Raw genomic sequence first — 18,191 nt, forward strand, 5'->3', positions numbered from 1 at the left:
TAAGCCGAGTTATCGACAAATTGTGCTTCTTTGCAAATTTTGCGTTCCTTACGTCACCATGCTTCTCTCACCGATGTACTTGAGGACTGTTAAGTACTCATTCTCTGACGATATAATTCATTCGGTATCGGTATATACTCAGAAACGCTCTGCTCCCGCTCGCTATCGTCGAGAATTACGAGCATCATTACCATTAACCGTGCAGTATAATACAGGATACTGCGTTTCTTCTAAACAGATATGATTCGAAATTTGAATGCACGCACCATGCGTAACTTCAAAATCAATCTCAGTATTTGTATTAGTATTATTCATTAATTTCGTTTAAGGTTTCAAATATGCAGGTCCATTATCCAAATATATATAGTATATATTTCAATGATTAATTGCTCTTGCACTATTATAATTTATTCATTAGTATCAAGAACTTTATGTAAACAAAACAAACTAATATAATATTTTACACAAAGGCTGTCATTGAACAAATTCAATGATCGCGCGTAATCAAAAGTTTCATTGACTAGGCTCTTATAGTCCTCTTAAAAAGTTATAAATATCTTAATCACGAAGCAGCAGCAGTTTTTGCCAGGCCGTCTGCCGAATTGATCGCACCAAATACCAATAAGACTATAAGACACTACTCGAAGCTCTTATACCGGCCACTACCAGATGCACGCTGCTATACAAATCTATTATTCCAACCATATCCAACAACTTTCCTCGCGGATATTACCATAGCTTTTCAAAGTTGCGAAGAACGTATTTGAAATAAGTGAAAGATAAATCAAGCGAGACTCGGCGGGCCAGGGTGTAATAATTCTTTATACGTCGACGGTAACGCAGGAAACAAAAGATGGTAAGTGTCAACTTAGAAAACCGTACGTCTCATGACTGTAGCAGAAATTTATTGCACCACATGGGAAAAAGCTATAGGAAGATAGTGGAATGAAAGTGAGAAGGGACGATCAAAGCAGAATATTGTCAGCTGTATGAATATAGCTTCAAATGCACTTGTGTGAAATTCTGCAGAGAAGATATGGTATTTTGGCACGAATCAGTCGGGTTATTCTTTTGAAGGTGGGTATGTATATATATATATATATGAAGCATGAAATTGGAGGCACGTGTCGACGCGGGCCGAAGGACGATAAAATATGCAAGGTGAAGGGCTCGTAGGAGCGATTGCTGGTGTTTTCGTAGTCACGCGTTCGCAATTATTAGACGTGCCGGCAGTGTAAATCTCGTAGGCGGACCGAGAGTCAACTCGGCGAGATAGCGCGGCTTGTTTGTAGGTCGCCGCTGCCTGAAAAGAACAAAGCCTTCCGAATTCTCACCGCCGGCATTCCCTTTGAATTACGCCAACAGCCAGCGTTCACCTATCTTTGCATGGGCTTTACTTATGCTCGGCTTACATTCGCTTACTGCAGACTCTCTCCCAGAGCCTGTACCACCGCGTACCCCATCCCATCCCCTGCACACCCAACCACGCTGCATCCTTAATTACGTAGATGCCCCACCTCTCTCCCCCTCTCATGGATTATCGAGCCTCAAACATTTACCCACTTTTCGTGTACTTTTCGCACCCGCGACTGATTTATCATCCACGCCTGGCTACTTACTGTTTACTCAAACTACGCCACGACGAACCTCGACTAACGATAATGCCGCTTCATTTGCACTACGATTTTCTCGCACATATCCTTATGGATATTTCTATCCAACAATTGAATTTTTTTCATCTTTTTAATTATCTTCAGTTTTTTTATATTTACTCAACTTTCTTTCGTTTTGTCTGGAGAAGGAGCAAGGAAATATTGTATATGGCAATCTTTAAATTGCTCTTCGAGTGACTGCACTTGAAAGAGGGAGTTTTTTCAGGAATTCGCGGGTTATCATGGGTGAGTCTGCGCATCGCGCGTATTCAAGGAATGGCAGAGACAAGCATGGGGAAGTTTCGGAGTGGAGTATAGACAAAGAAGAGAGAGCCAGAAGCGATACGCGTGCGCGTGTGTACATACGCCGGTATGCAGGAGCGTCGATAAAAACGAGCGCCGCGACGTCAAACTTGCATTTCTCGCGCGTCTACGGTCTCGACTACCGGAGTCACGTGGCCATCTCAATTTTCCATGCTAATCACAACGAAATCTTGCCTCGTTTCTCTTTCATAGAGCACTCTATAAAAAAAACCTTGTTCTTCATATTATAATCAACTATAATTTCACTTAATCTTCCTAAAAACTCTAAATCTTGTACACTTTTCATTTAGTCATATATTTAACGTATATTCCTTACAAACTATATTTTGAAAGTAAGTGAAACCTTCTGTGAAGTGAAAATCACCATAATATTGGTTAATGAAATATTTGCAAATTTTAGTCATTAAACAACGTACGCGTGAAATAACAGCTGATTGAAATTGCATTAATTTAATCGACTATTAAAGTATAAATATATTGAGTAAAACGCTTGGTAAATGTGATCGATTTATTCAACACTGAACTACCATAAAGCTAAATGAATGAATAGCATAGCATTGTCGCGAATTTCATAAAGTGGAGTTTCTTAAGAGGGTGTAAGGAGGTGATGACCGAAGAGAAGTTAAATAACGTTGAAGAGAAAGAGAGGAGGAGAGAGTGATGAATCGGCACGCGTGATCTTGGCGAATGTTGGAAGTTTCCAGTGAAGAAAAATAGCGTCGATTTAGTCTGGACCAAATAATCGGTGAAAAGTTCGACGACGGGAACCACGCGGATAAATCAACGGGGAGTGAAAAGGGAGGAGGGAAACGATGTAGAAGAAGAAGAAGAAGAAGAAGAAAGGGAAGAGAGATCAAAGGAGGAAGATTCAAGTTTGTGGGATTCGAGTTCGAAGCACATGCACAACTAGCTGCTTATCGTTAGCGATAAATCCAGAATACTCCAGAGGACTATTGCATCTTAATAAACGAACAAACTCAAGTGCTGACAACTACTAGCGCATAATATACAGTTGTCATGCAGCTGTTGACGTAATTTGCTCGACGCTGATTACCAGGTAACTAATCGTCAATGTTACATTACCCCGGAAAACTGTTATAATCTAGTCTTGGCGCTAAATCACTTTCTTCAATTTGTTCGCAACTCTTGAAACGCTTCTCTCTGCTTCTATTTTGAGATACGCGAGTGTATCCCTTAATCCCCGTCGAGAATCGCAGTAATTGAATAAATAATTGAATTTTCTCGAAAGCTTACCTATTTTTCACTGCAGGTTTAACGAATAAAAATTTCTATTTTCCGACAAAATAATAACGGAGAGATTAATAATGTTTTGTTATACATTCTGTATATATATATATATATATATATATATAGTATATATTCATAAAAACATTGTGATAGGATAAGAAATGTTTAACGAAGAGCCTTGCCGGATCAAGTTTTATTTCTTTGTCGAGTATAGAAGAGGAAAGAAAAGGGCTTCCCTATTGGTTCGTGGGCTGTCCCTCGTAACGAGGCTTTCAATCGGACACACTGTCACGTAGGAGCACGACATCCGTAAGTGGTGGGTTCGCTTTATTAAATTCTGCTATACGCCGGCAGACCACATTGTCGGCTACGCTCGTGGACACCTGGCAACCAGAGCACAATTCTGACAATGGTCCCTGCACCACCCACAATTATTCCACAATTATACCTCATTTTCCGCACACGCGAGATCTGTCATTCGCCCCATCCTGACAAAATGGAAAGCCACGCACACAAACCCACATATATATGCATTTTTAACAACTCCTATTGTACCATATTCTACATTTGGGTTCATTCAAGCCCCTTGGAAATTATTATCCATTAAGGTTACCTTATATATATTCTTTACACTTTTATTTAAACAGCCCATTCCTCCGTGATCTTTTTCAAGAAAGAACATGTCAGTTGACGATAACTTTGGAACTTGGTTTCTTTAAATTATTGTGTATGTTAATTTGCTTATTTCCCACACTACAATGGACGATTGCGCGATGAATCGATAAACGCGAGAGCGAGTGAGAACCATGTATATATATAAGCGTCTTTGAATTTACAATCGCCCGACGACTATTACAGACTGTAAAGGGCAATTGGGTGGAGGCGCAAATTAGAAAGGGCAGCTTGGTATAGGTGAGAGAATTAACCTATGTAACTGCAATTATTCACGAAAGCTGCTACCGCTTTTGCATAACAATTTGTATCACTTATCCCAAGAAGGAAAATTGAATCTCTCGTTTGTTACAAGAATTCCATTATAACGTGTAAATGACGTAGAGCAATTATCAGGATGATATCTCGTCCAACTATTAATTGCCAAAGTCGAAAGTTTTAATTATATTCTGTTGCCCTACGTAATATGCCACGACTGTTTTATTATTGCTCTAGCTATATACAAGTCGTATACGAGATTTATTATATATTCATATTTGAAGAAATTAAAGTCTATAAATAAATACACAAAATAGATCAAATTGGAAAAAATTGAGTGACAATAATTCCAGATAAATATAAAGTAGATAAGGTGGTTTTAGCTTGTTGAAAGAGGGGTGAGTATAATGGAGTAAATTAAGGAGAGAATTAGAAAGCGCCATAGACGAAGGTGGGCGAAGGAAGAGTCGGTGATGCAATTAGCCTCGAGCAGTGTACGACGATTAATTAGTAATTATATGTTATGGTCGGTAGGCGTGACCGAAGCGGTAAGGTAGTCTATATCTCTAAAGTCTTTGGGTGGAGTGGACCAATGTGATGTTGACGACGGGCGAGAAACGCGTTGCAATGTCGGCCGCCTAGCTTGGTCGTATCGTCGAGCAAGCTGACAGCCGGAAATAAAGGGCTGGCCCTGCATTAACGTCAACGGTCAAAGGGTCGCTCCAATATCGACCGAGACGCTCGACAGCGTTAAATTGCCATTTGTCGGCCGGGGAATGCTCCTCGTTAATGCTCACAGTATCGTCCGATATCACTCGTGCATTCTCTTTCGACACAAAGGCACCAGCTGCTCCTCGCCTCCTCGGGACAAGCTCCAATCGCCTCACAATCAACACCCACACGCACTCGCATCTTGTTTGCTCAGATTCGCTACTCTCCTATTCAAATAACGCTCGTCTGAAATTACTTATTTCATTCTTTCCTCTAGCTCGTCTTTCAATCCTATTGTAGTATACATATATATATATATATATATATATATATATACCGTGGTATGTAGCTTATCGCAATTCATTTGGCTTCTATATATACATACATATGTAATATGCAATAGTAAAAAGCTCCGTCATTGTGAACCCTTTAACGCGGTAGAAGCATGCATGGTAAATGCACCACTTAATCTCAATTCCATTATCGCGAAAAATCTCCCTGTGGTAAACGGAGCGAATCGTCCGAAAATTACTTCTCGCAGTCCGAATCGTGTTTCCGATCGAGTTGCCGGCAGTACGAAAACTCGATACGAATTACCGCCCGAGGCTGCAATATCGGCTATTCGCAGCAACCCCCTGGAATCTACCCTTCTCTTCCCACTGGCCCCTAAGCTCATCCCCCCACCCACTTGGCAGCCCTTCGTTTCTTCTCCTTGCTTCTCGTACTGTGTATTAAGATCCTGAAAGACCGAAACTCCACCGAGAAAACGTATACCATGTGATCTTCTTCCATTTATATATATGACTGGAGTTTCCCCTTGCCCCCTCCTTCACCCCAAATTCCAGTCTGTCCGAAATATATTTCTCTCTTTCGTTTTTGTCCTTAGTACAAATATTTTCCGTAGACTGGACAGAGCGGCGATATCTTTCAATCGGAGTTTAGTATACCGAAATGGAGTATTCGGTAAAAGCATCATAGCAAATACACACAGGTATTATTTATTAGTGGTGTGTAGAAAGTATAGAAAGAGGAAATAATGTTTTATTTAAAAATAAAAAAAAAACAGAGAGAGAATTGGAGCTTTCACCACGCGGACGTAAAAGCTTCGAGAGACAAAATATACCATAAATTTTCATGGACTGGTGACAGTATGAGAAATGTTGGGCTATGGGAAAAGAGAGACAGCTGTATTTTACCGATGCATTAATAAATTATTGAGCGAGATATAGGCGATTCGGGAAGCAAAGCGCGTTTGAAAATTTCAGACCAGATCAAAGCTGTACATAGATCGATGTCAGCAAACGCGCCATTCTTAAGCCCACGCGGATCCGCTGTCTACATACCACAATAACGTGGTAACCCCATTGAGTTACGGTGGTCGAGCACGCGATACACCGCTATCAAAATACCCATGGAAATCCCTGCCACTGAAAGGGCCCGACGCCGGTTGTTCCGTTTCACTGGCCTTGCGAGAAAATGCTCGCTTCTACAATAATGACACCCATCCAAATATTGCTGTCTATCGTTATAATTGGATTTCCTCCTGCGATTCAAAGCCATTTTGCAAAGCGTCCAACAGACTGAAGCGACACCCCTTCCCCTTCCCACCTGCACAAAAAATAGAAGATTTTAATAGAACAAAAAATCAGACGTAACATATTTAACTCGATTGTTTAATAGTACGAAATTAGAAATCGTATATACACGTATGTACATGAGGTAAGGAAGAAAAAAAATCAATTGGCTCGAAACAGATAAAGCGAACGGCGTGGCTTACTGGCGAATGCGCCAGTTCGTGGGAAATAGGAAGGATTTGAAGCCCCATATTCATCAGTCTTACCTCGACGCTCCTCTTTCTTTAAATCCAAGACGAAACGAGCACATCCTCCTGGAGTTTAGCTCCCCTCGCAACGGGTGAAGAAAAATGAAATAAAGAACGCCGATAAATATCCTTCCAGCGCGATGTACGTGCTCGGGAAAACTCTCGGTCCTATTATCGAGGATCTTTAAACGTGCATTCCAAAAATCATTAATCATCCGTCACGATTCCTCATAAGTATACATTGGTAGAAAATTATAGCATTGAAAATTTATTTAGTCATATTATTTTCATCGTTTCTTTTAGCATATTCCGTCGATTTGGAGGAAAATTAAATTGTTCGCGTATATATATATTTATATTGTGTATATGTTTATGCAGAGGGGCATAAAAAGTATTAAAGCCACTTAAAAGTCCGTTATCCTGACGTTTCTTCTTATCTAAAAAGGAATTTCAGCCATTTCTCTGCAGATATCCTTAAGGCGCTCGGTTTTTCAAAGGGCTTCGAGTCGCACGCGAAGTCTCCTCATCGAAATATCGCGCGGGCGCGGGGGCCAATAGGAAAAGGAGCGAGCCATTGGAGCATGTGTCTCGCGAAGCGGGCTTTTACGATCGGATATTCTCGGGGGCACGAAGTAATATTACCGGTAGTGCTATATTACTGCTCCATGAAAATGGGCGCGTTTTCTCGCGTGGCCCCGGCAAATCCGCTTCGACTGAATTGCACACGAGCAGATATCTTGCAACGGCCTGGCGAACGCTTGTGCGTGGGGATATTGTTAAGTGTATGAGACTGGTTAGCGAGGCATATGCATCAAATGTATAATGTGAGGTGAGATCTAAAACTAAAATAGTGCGAGGGAGGGGGGGGGGGGCGCTCCAACGCTCGTTAAAAACGCGGATGAAGCAAGTTGGGGAAAGCTCTGAACTGAAGGCTTTCGCTTACAATGGATTCTCGCATGAAATGGCTAGTGGGGAGGGTCTCCTGCATGATGCTGACTTTCCACACACACACGTCGCATCGCGTCGCGTCGTCACCCACCAACCATCGGGCGAGGACAGAATTCAAGAGGGACGCAGCGAGAGCGAAGAGAGAGGATCCGAGCCTTCGAAACTTTGAGTATTTTCATGCAAATTCCCTCGACTCCTACATTCTCTCTCTTTCCCTCTCTTTGCGCGTGTATGTGTATGTGTTTATAAGAGTGGTCCCCCTCTCGCAGAGACCACCAACCAAATTAGTATTCGACTGTCGCGTCTTCGGACCTTTTTTCGTATGCCACACGGAAGCACGCCACCGAAATACCACGGTAGTCGGTAGTACTTGGACTTTTTCTACGATTTTCATGGTTCTGGCTGTCCGACAATAGGAACGCGCACCTGAATGTCCCTTTGCGTTCCCAACGTAAGGCATGTGTACGAAGGATGAATGCGAATCGCAGTATCTTCTCTCGCATTACTATTAATCACGCTTCCAGTTACATCAAATCCTTGTGCTCCCTATACTTTCCATACTCGAAAGATTTCAATCTGTCAGATATTGACAATATTTTGTTCTTTCGAATAATTAACCAAAGAGATCCATCTCCAAGATGAGACGAAACGAAAGAAAAGGATAAGGCTCATCCACTCTCGTTCTTTCAGGTGGTTAGCTTATTGGTCCCTAGTGGATCATTCGTAGATTACGCCTTTACTTTTCAAAAAGAAGATTAGTAACTATATCCTTCTTTGCTTCGAGCTTTTCTGAAGAGTGGTAATACTTAAAAAAAAAAAAAAGTTGATCCCCGATTATCCGCCGAATAGTTTCTACTTTTATTCCACTGTTTTATCGAGCTTGAGAAATCATCTCTTTCCTCCGGTGTTGAAGAGGAAAGGAAAGAAAGAAAACGAGGCGTGGAAAATGAGGGAAGATTAGGACGCGTCGAAAGTAGACAAATCCTTGTCAAAATGCGCTTATATAAATAAGGCAGGAGCGATTCTTTAGAAGTTTATGGGGCAGGTAAGCCTACGATGACAGTTTTGTCACGCATTTCGAAGATCGTGAAATCTCTCTTAAGAACCAGGCAACTGGCTTCGTAAAAACTGTCGTTCGTCGAAAGTTTTTCCAAATATAATCAATTTATTGTACAAAAATTCAAAACAGTATAGCATTTAACTGTCGAGTCATTCCGATAAAATAATATTTAATACTAACGAAGTAATAAAATTATGTTGAATTATGAAAGCAATTTGTCAAATTGATAATCGGTTTAGCAATAAATTACATACACCGCGAAAATATCTACGATCTTATCGGCCCGAATGAGCATGCAAGTACCTATACGGTATACGTGTCAGGTTGGATATTTGAGACGAGGACGGTGCAAAACAATTTGTATATAGTCAGCATATGGTTGCAATTCGTGCAAAGAATCTTAAAGCTTGTTGCATATGGGCCCGTTGGAAATTTGATAGAGAAAATGGCGACGGATGTTCCGATGCGAAGAGCATTCACCGATGACAATCACTAACCGAGGATAAATTGGCATTATTTATACTCCTGTCACGAGCCTCATTGTCTCGTTTGCCAGGCAGCTTGTCTACGGCGTTGGAATAAAATAATAAACCTGCCTGTATACTCCCCCCCCCCCCCCTCCCTCTTCACGTCGTTCCACAACACCCTTCCACTCTCATCGATTACCGGCCCCCCTCCCCCTCTGTTTCACTCCGCGACAGAACCTTTTAAATTCACAGATTGCCCTCGTAACATTTAAGTTACGACAGCTTTGTAGTTTTGGATCGCGAAGAGAATCGGATTTACGCATTTAACCGTGCCATAACAATAGTTGTAAAGGACTGAGAAATATCACTGAATAGTACTCGTTATACGAATTCATTCATTTACCGATAAAAATAAAGAACGTTTAAACGTTTATATGTCCCTTGAAAGAAATTTATATGTGACGTTATACCTTCATTTTTCTGCGTGTGTGTGTGCGTGTGTTTGAATGAAAGAAAATTCATGGGATCGCAAAGTTAAATTTATGTATCTTAGGTTTTTATAAAACCTTAAAATAAATAAGTAACCGATGAGCCATTGAGGTAAATCATGTAAAACGAGGCAATATAAGAATAAATAGGTTTCCATGAAGCTCATTTTTAGCACGCACTAAATGGCTCTAGACTTATATGATAAATCATAAAAGGAAGCTAAAGTCGCGTTATACTAGAGGGACAGTCATGTTCCTGCGAGATCATCCGGAGAGTCATATGGGAGTAATTTCTATGCACTCTGCTCTTCTTTCTTATTTGATCGAGTGTGCCTCGCAAGATCCACGAGTCTCCTGGAGGATTTATAGCACAGAAAAAGATTATAATGAGCGTAGAGAGGGAAGAAAAAAATACTGACAAAGGCAGGGAAGCAATGGCGGTGTGAAAAACAAGTGCGGCAAAGTTTTAATTGGAAGACATCGGAGTACGTAGCGATCACGCAAAACAGATCTGTAAATAACAATTTATACGAGGCTTGAATGTATATCCATTATTAATTAATAATTATTGATATTCGCTGATGAACCACGCAATTAAGTCACGCTTGACTTCGCATATTAAGCGGGAACTAATTTAAAGTGGTTGTGGAGAATAAGACTTGTTGGTCAGAATAAATTTCGTAACTATATAGAAGCTGAAGAAACGAGTGGAGGGGCTGGGGCGAAGGAGAGAGAAAGGACGCGTTTGCAGGCAATTTACATTTATAAAGTTTTGTTCCCGGGAGTACCGTATTTTTGCAAGTTTCGTCGAGTCATTGAATAGACACGCCGCACATCGCAGAAGGGTTTTCTTCGCGAAACTCCTGCGATTAAAAAGAAAAACTCGTAGAATCACGAGCAACGACCGTTTTTGAGTCTGATCAGGAATAAACTTAATAGATTCTTAAGGAAAAAATGGCAGAAAAGTTTATGTACGCATCAGGAAAAAGAATAATTGAATGTACCTACAAATTCCTTTATCACTGCTCCGACTTATTTATTCGCAGCTCTGAATTAATTCCGGAAGTGGCGACGAAAAACCGACTTGATTTACGATAAGAACTCAACTTACGTTATTACAGTGTACGTAGTACGCTCCTTTGCTATCCAGTGAAACTCTAGTTACTTTCATGATTCGTTTCCTTCCTAGGACTTTGTTGTTTCTTATTATACTTTATTAAGTCTACAAGGGGATCTTATCACGTTGATAAAAGTTTGTTTTTCTTTTACTCTTAATTCTAGACGAGAAGAGGTGTAGTATTATAACGATGGCGGAACGGTAGTCAGGATGTTTAGGGAAGGAGATGGGAGTAGGAGCGGAATGGAAATTCAAAGAGAAGAAGAAGAGAAGAAGTGGTGCAAGGCTTCGGAGGACCCGTAACTAACGCGCCGTGAAATCCACTGGGCACGCGCCATTTCACTTAGCCCACGGCACTCCTTTCCTCAAGACCACTTCCACTGCTTCTTCATCTTCTTCGTCTTCTTCTTCTTCTCTCCTTCTTTCATACTAGCGAAACGACTCCTCCTCTATACTTTAGACCCCCGGGTCATTGATTCTTCCTAGCCGAGAATACCGCTTTGCAATAGCCTTGATCTTATATCTTCATTATTTAACCCCAAAAGTATACCAATTCCTGCATTATGCCGTTACCATTTCGAATCACGAAATCCAAACATTAATTCCATTCCTGCATCTTCATCTTTTAGTTATTTCGAGTGCATTCCAATTCTGAGTAACCCTTCAAGCTGCGCAGATTGTACAGTTTATGTTACGTTTGTCACAGAATTTAAGCGTTTTATGAGGACGTCGTAACTCGGAATGCTGCATCTCGTTTCAAATTAATACTTATGTCTTAGATATACCGGGTGTTTCAGTAAACTATAATTTAAGGAATCGTAAACGATTTAGTTTTGATAAAAGTTATTATCAATTGATACGAGATTAAAAATAGTAATATTTTAGAGAAATTGTAAATTTGTTCTGAATTTTTTTATTCGTATGCTGCATTTGATATTCAAATTTATAATGATTTAAAATTGAAGATTCCTTTGTAATTTTAATTGGATGTTTGTGGCTCCACCTTTGTTAATAAAAGTTGAATAAAATAAAAAGAATAAATTGAAAGGTCTAAATAACAATGCAATGTGCTAGGTGCTTATACAAAAAAAAAATTCTTTGTGAACTACATCTAATAATACAGCGTTCTATAATTATTTTGTTTATATGTTACCATATCTATATACTTATCATTTTTTATACTTGCACTACTCAATGAAGCAGCTATTATGAATTGATTAAATATAGACTTTCTTATTTTATCCGTTAGTATACTAATTACTGTACCGCATCAAGAGTGTCGATGCATATTCTGAAACTCGTCCATCCAAAAATATATACAAAGCGACAGGTAAAGTCATGTCAAAGCTATAAATTCGTGTAAACCGAACATAATTAAGAATATAATTGTAAGAATTTATTTTATTCAGCTTTAATTAAAAATATTATTCAGGATTGAAAATTCCTTACTTCAAAGCATATCCTATTAGTCCCTAAATTAGCCAGTCGATTTATAATTAATAGAAGGCCATCAGATAGATCCACGACTGGAAAGTCCCGGATTAAAAAGAATTTGTAATCCACCATAATTGTTTAATTGAATGATTAATTGAAAAATGTCTAAAAGAGTTTTTAAAATTAATAAAATCACAATTACTTTAATTCGTGAATTTAGCTTTGACGCATGATTTAATCGGACACATTGTATAGGTATAGCCATCGCAAATCCGTTGGGTTAGATATTGGAAAACGTTAAGCCTGCTCGCGTGTTATGCACCAATCTTTACTGAGACAAAACATGGAGTACACCCGGGAGGTACGCATAACTAAACGAAGCTCCCGGGTTTCACGCATAACTTATCATCTTTACGAGGATCCGAGACTCGACCTCCGCGTGTACACACCGACGTTTGCCAACTAAAAACTTTTCACGATAGAAAGTCGCGCGGAAATAATGCCTGGAAATACACACGGTGTGCCCTTCGCGTACTTTTCAAGATGCCTCCGCGCATCGGCCAGTGAACTGCCGTTACAGTCAACCAAAGAGAGAAGTAGAATAGTGAGTGACTAGTGTATGTGCACACGTGTATGTGTGAGAGAAAGAAACTCCCGCTCAATGTTTTCTCAGGTCCGCGCGTGCTACAGAATTGTTTACCCGCGGTTGCATTAACTAGAGTCTCGTATAAGGGGAGAGGTGGAACAATACACACCATGCAGCAGAGTCTAAAATTTCATAGGAATATAGCGAACGATGAGCGCTCTCGATGGTCAAAAATACCTCTCTATATAGTAATACAAATATGGCCTCTGTTTTCTTTCGCTGCACTATCGAACTGCTGCAATTAGTTGAAATAAGACGAGTATATATTTTTGCATTCCAACCTATCGTACCAGAGTTGCGGGGTAAAAAAGAAGAGCTTTGCAGACTCTTTTAAAAGTTTTTCCTCGATTAATTGCACAAGAGACAAACTGCTCGATCACCTACACCCCAGCTCGTGTCGAATATCACTACAAAAGCTGCACCCTGAAATTGTAGAAACGCGTCATTAAAAACGTGTGTAATTTTCATTCATCGGTTTTTATTCAAGATTCTATGGAATGAATAATTTTTCTTCTCCCATATAATATGGTGGAATTATTATACTATCGAGGTATTGGAATGAAGGCTAGACTGCATGGTATGGGATTGAATGCGATGAATTCGCATTCTTTGTGCCGCTTAATTCTTCCGTCACTTTTGCCCGGCACTCGTGACGTCTTCGAGAGTTCTCTGTGTGGTTGGTATGAGGTCGAGGTGTGAACGAAGAACCACAAGTGCTCCGGAGGGACACCCCTTTTCCGACCTGGTAACCCTATCTCCTCATCGGCGCGCTGCGTTACCAGCGAGTTTTACAACTTTTACACCGTTACGCGTTTCCTTCGACATCCTCAGCGACCTCTACACCGTCAATGTAGTCGCGAGTGTGGCTTAATAAGTAACGCTCGATCGGTTCGTAGGTTTTTTTATTACGACAAATTCACTTGTAAGGTTTCCAACCAACGCCTCCGTAACTGCTTCGTCCTCTCTGAACAAGACCGAGCGCTACTCATATATATATTAATTACCTCATCGTCGATAATCCAAACTTTCACGTACTACAACCGCAATCTTATCTCTATATATATCTATACCATATATGATCCGTATTCTCCTCGTCGAAATACCCAAAAATTATAATTGCTTATTATATTGTATATTCTCAATAAGATAGAGTGTGAGGTTAGAGCAAAACTGTAGCTCAGCTCCAGCACATACTTAACCTTTTAGGTATATCCGTTGACTAATCGTATCTCTATGGAAGAAATTACAGAGCACGGATCATTTGTCTTAAAGCTTGGACGCTTCGATAGAAAGCAAACATTACTCGTAGATAGACTTAATGCAACAAACTCGCGTAGGAAATACCGTTTGAGGGATGACGCTTAATTACTGATATAGATAGCGTGAAATTGGCTTTTAGCCTATTTTCTAGTACGATACTGAACGTGGGAGAAGCTGCGCGATGATGTTGAAATGTGTATTGAGAGAGGATAAGCTATTGCAAGCACCGTTAGAGTATATTATATGTGTATAGATATATACACATAGAAGGAATTGTAGTCCACTTTGGCTCGGACGCTGTACAAAGATTCTCTTAAGGAAGAGATTGGCAGCGCGTTATCTCGTTAAAAAGGAGATATACCACTAGCACAAAGCCATTCCTTACCATTCGATAAAACTCGTGTGTGATATTGGAGCTTCGATTCGCAAAGACGTGACTCCTTCGAGAGGCAGTAGTTGCAGCACAAACGATTGGAAGTATTTGAATACATGGAACGAATACTTACAAGACTGATTTTGGTATACGATTATCGCTGTTCTCACTCTGTTTTTGATGAGTTAATTATAGAAAACCTATTGAAGATCTTTCAACATTTTTTCTTCTTATAATATGAGAAAGTCTTCTATTGCCACTTTTTCGCCGCGTTAAATAGCATCGTGTCAAATTGATTATAACTTTTTTACTACTCGCTTTTTACTTACCTCAATATACTTCAAACAATATATACCTATATATAGTAGGCATATTCATTGTTATACTAAGATATAGGCTAAAGCACTTATGACGCTCTAGAGCTAGAATGTAAAAATTCATTTATCTACGTAACTTCAAGAGGCGTATATATAATATTATTTATAAGACCTCTTTAAATGCAAATTTATAAGGAATTAAAAACAGATCCTATGGTAAAAACTGAAAATTTATACCTATATAGTTAATAAGATAACATTTTCTTACATTTGTGCCTCTACGTCATGAAATAGGATATGTTAAGTGCCTCGCAAGAAATTGGAAGAGTGAGTATACGTCTATCATTTGGTAAGCTTAAACTTTATACACGAGTTTCAGTGCATAAATGCTTTCGGTGAGTTTAGTTATAGAGACGAAGCTACCGTATCGTGTATATATTCGTATTCTACGATCGTGCTTGCAGGAAATGACATGCTGAAATACGAGAATTTATTTTACGTTTCTGGTGGGTCGAATGTTTTAAGCGGGACGATAAACGCTGTTGTACAGATTGTGTTTCACCCGTGTTCTTTTATTTTGCGCATGTTTCTCGCGAATTTGATATAAGAATTTGATACTTTGTGATATATTAAAGCAGATTTATATATAAGTTTGGCGATTATACAGTTCCTATATATGTGGAAGCTCAAGTTTCTGTTTCTGATAGAGCAAATAGCATGTGATGACCGAGGGCCATTGCTCGTTAACAGTTTGAGGTAGGAGCAATATCAGAATAGGATACCGATATACGTGAATTGCTTCGCAGCCAAGATGAATATAAATTTATCTGATACTGCTTGGGTATATGCCATTATATATCTTTTCACTTCTTACAAGATGTTCGACGAAGACAAACCAGTGAAAATTTAGTTAGACGTTTCCTGACCAGAATTCTTAAACAACTGGAGAAAAGAAGGTAAAGCCGAACGTGCATGGATAAGAAAGACGTGTATATACATAAGGTGCTGTTTTCACTGGTAGCGCGATAAGCATCAGAATCAAAGTTCCTGGACCACTGATGCCCCGCGCGATCAGCACTCGCAGGTATAATATTCGAGTCTCCAAGGAGAAGCGACATTTCATGCTCGCTCGACCCAAAACGAACTACCAATCCTTTTCATAAATTTTATTAATTATTTTCTTACAAAAAAGCAACTCTCTCATAAGCGACTTAAATCGAGCCATGTTGCAACACACCAATATTTATATCCTGCTCCATCATCCTGATGCAAAAAAGGTCGATGTTAAGGGGTAACAGGGGTTTTCAACCTGCAAGATGATATGCATATACATAAGAATATATGTATATAATAATGGTAATAATAATATACACGAAGTTAGACATTTTGGTGGTTTGGCAAGTTTCGATGGGAATAAATCAATTAAGGAATTTTCGCCTGTCCCTGGGGTGTCAGCCATAACAATTTGGTGATCCCCGCAGGGTGAAGGGTACGTTTACTGGACATCGTCGTATATCGACCCGCATGCACATCCGTCATTGAAATTTAGGAGCTTCGCAGGTCTCGCCTTATTTATTCCATCAATAACGTCCAGTCTGACATTCTCGCTCGCCAAGCACGAGTATGCTTAACGGTAACGGTACCGAATGTATCGTCCGATCGGCTAGCTCCATTGCTGACTCATTTCCCTCTTGCTATAAGTATACATTTATACCGATAAACAATAATGGCTACACGAATTAGCGATTCAATCTGTAGGATGGCAAATCTGAAGCAATAAATTCTCAATAGACGTCTAATCATAAATTGCCATTGAACGGCACTGGCACTCTCTCCCTCCCTGTGGCTTCTTCTTATTGCCGGAGAATTTAAATAAATTGTACAGGTCTGACCGGGCAGGAGCCAAAGATCCGGTTTTGGTTGAGAACCAACTTCGCGTCGGCCATCATAAGTCACTCAGCGTGTGGCGGTCGACCGACATGGGTCCAGCCGCAGGACTTACTTGTCGACTCTCTACCCCCCCCCCCCTCCTCCTCCTCCTCCTCCTCCCCCTCCCGCTTCTTCTCTCGCAAACTTATGTACTTGACTTATCCTAGTGGCACACACCACTCCCAGCATTGGTAGGACATTGCACCGTATCCCGCTGATTTTCAGCGTTGAATCCAAGTGGATTCTGCAGGGGACGTTCGCTTTAAAAAATCCTTTCTCTTGATTATATTCTTCTCCAAGAAGACTTTGCCAATTTTACTCCGGCTATAAGAGACGCTTGCGAGCGAATAATGGACACCGAGATAATTGATTTTTGCTTCGTGGGAGAGACAGGGAGGAATAATATAAATAATCTTGGCTAATTTGACAAATTGGAAGTACGGAGTAGCACGCTCTGGACAGGTGTCTCTTAGGGGCTAAAATGTATACACGGTCGAAAGACCAGCAGGTATAATTTTATTATTCCTCGAGTGCTTGCTCGTCGGCTGGAGCTTCCTTCATTCGTTTTAAAGCCAATCGTCTCTGCAACCGCAGTTCGTTTCTCTTTGTTTCTTCGCCCAGATTTATTAACTACACGAGGAAATACATTTAGTTCTCGCACCAATGACAGATACACTACATATCCTATCTTCGCGTACAATTATATTTATACACTTCTCCGGTTGTACTTTAATTTTTACGAAAAATCCTAATAATTATCGGCGCGACAGCTTATTTCCGAGACGAGTTAAAGGAGTCCAAAAACTAATTTAACAGGGCTGGACGAGTGCTGCAGGAGCGTTGCGATCGATTCTTATCGTTAATTGCTTTTGATAAAATGCGGGTATTTATCATTTTACTCTCTTTGCAGCTGTATATATTTATCGATCCAAGTGACAAGCAGTAGGCATGGGAAATGATGTTGCTGCTTGCGTTAAACTCGATGATCGAGTGGAGGCAGCAGAGTTGATGTTTTCTCTCTGTCTTATGTCTTTTTATTTCATTTCATTTTTTAACTTTTTTTAGAAAAGAAGAGAGATTTAGGGACTCGTAAAACGCGCTCAGTGAATATCTGCACGGAGCTCCGGCACGAATCTCAGATTTCCGCTTTCGAAGAATATTTCTTTGGAGGATCCGCTACTATATAGGTAGAGCTGCGGGGAAAAATATTCCCGCGTGGATCAACCTGGAGGAACGGCGTGGCGTTTCGTGTCGGTGTCGTGTAACAGTTTATTCCACCTCTCGAGTTTCTCGACAATATTTAATCGATCCCTTCGCGCGCGTCATTTTCTGGAGGGAGGGGGTGAGCCTCAAGGGCCCTTGGCTAGACGGTACTACGTTTCTAGAATTGTTAATCAAAACCTCGATCAAATGCCGATGGGCACCAACCACGGCTACGTATTTTCCTCTCTTCCAAAACTATTTC

At 40.2% G+C, this 18,191-nt stretch overlaps 1 protein-coding gene across 2 annotated transcripts in view; it reads left to right on the forward strand.

Annotated features, from left to right (window-relative positions):
* Positions 1-2,518: 2,518 nt before the first annotated feature.
* The window catches only part of fz2 (frizzled 2), a 57,152-nt gene continuing 41,479 nt past the window's right edge, over positions 2,519-18,191 (forward strand). The window contains exons 1-2 of one of the 2 annotated variants that reach the window (XM_066747279.1): positions 3,014-3,033; positions 3,439-3,540. The gene's annotated coding sequence lies outside the window, so the exon portion shown is untranslated. Of the gene's footprint in view, positions 3,034-3,438; positions 3,541-18,191 lie in introns of both variants that reach the window. The other variant, XM_066747278.1, reaches the window with a different exon arrangement.

The sequence above is a fragment of the Prorops nasuta genome, unplaced genomic scaffold, assembly GCF_024137725.1.
Source record: "Prorops nasuta isolate Cenicafe-Biocafe unplaced genomic scaffold, Cenicafe_Pnas_1.2 PNAS00003, whole genome shotgun sequence".
In the NCBI taxonomy this organism is placed as follows: domain Eukaryota; kingdom Metazoa; phylum Arthropoda; class Insecta; order Hymenoptera; family Bethylidae; genus Prorops; species Prorops nasuta.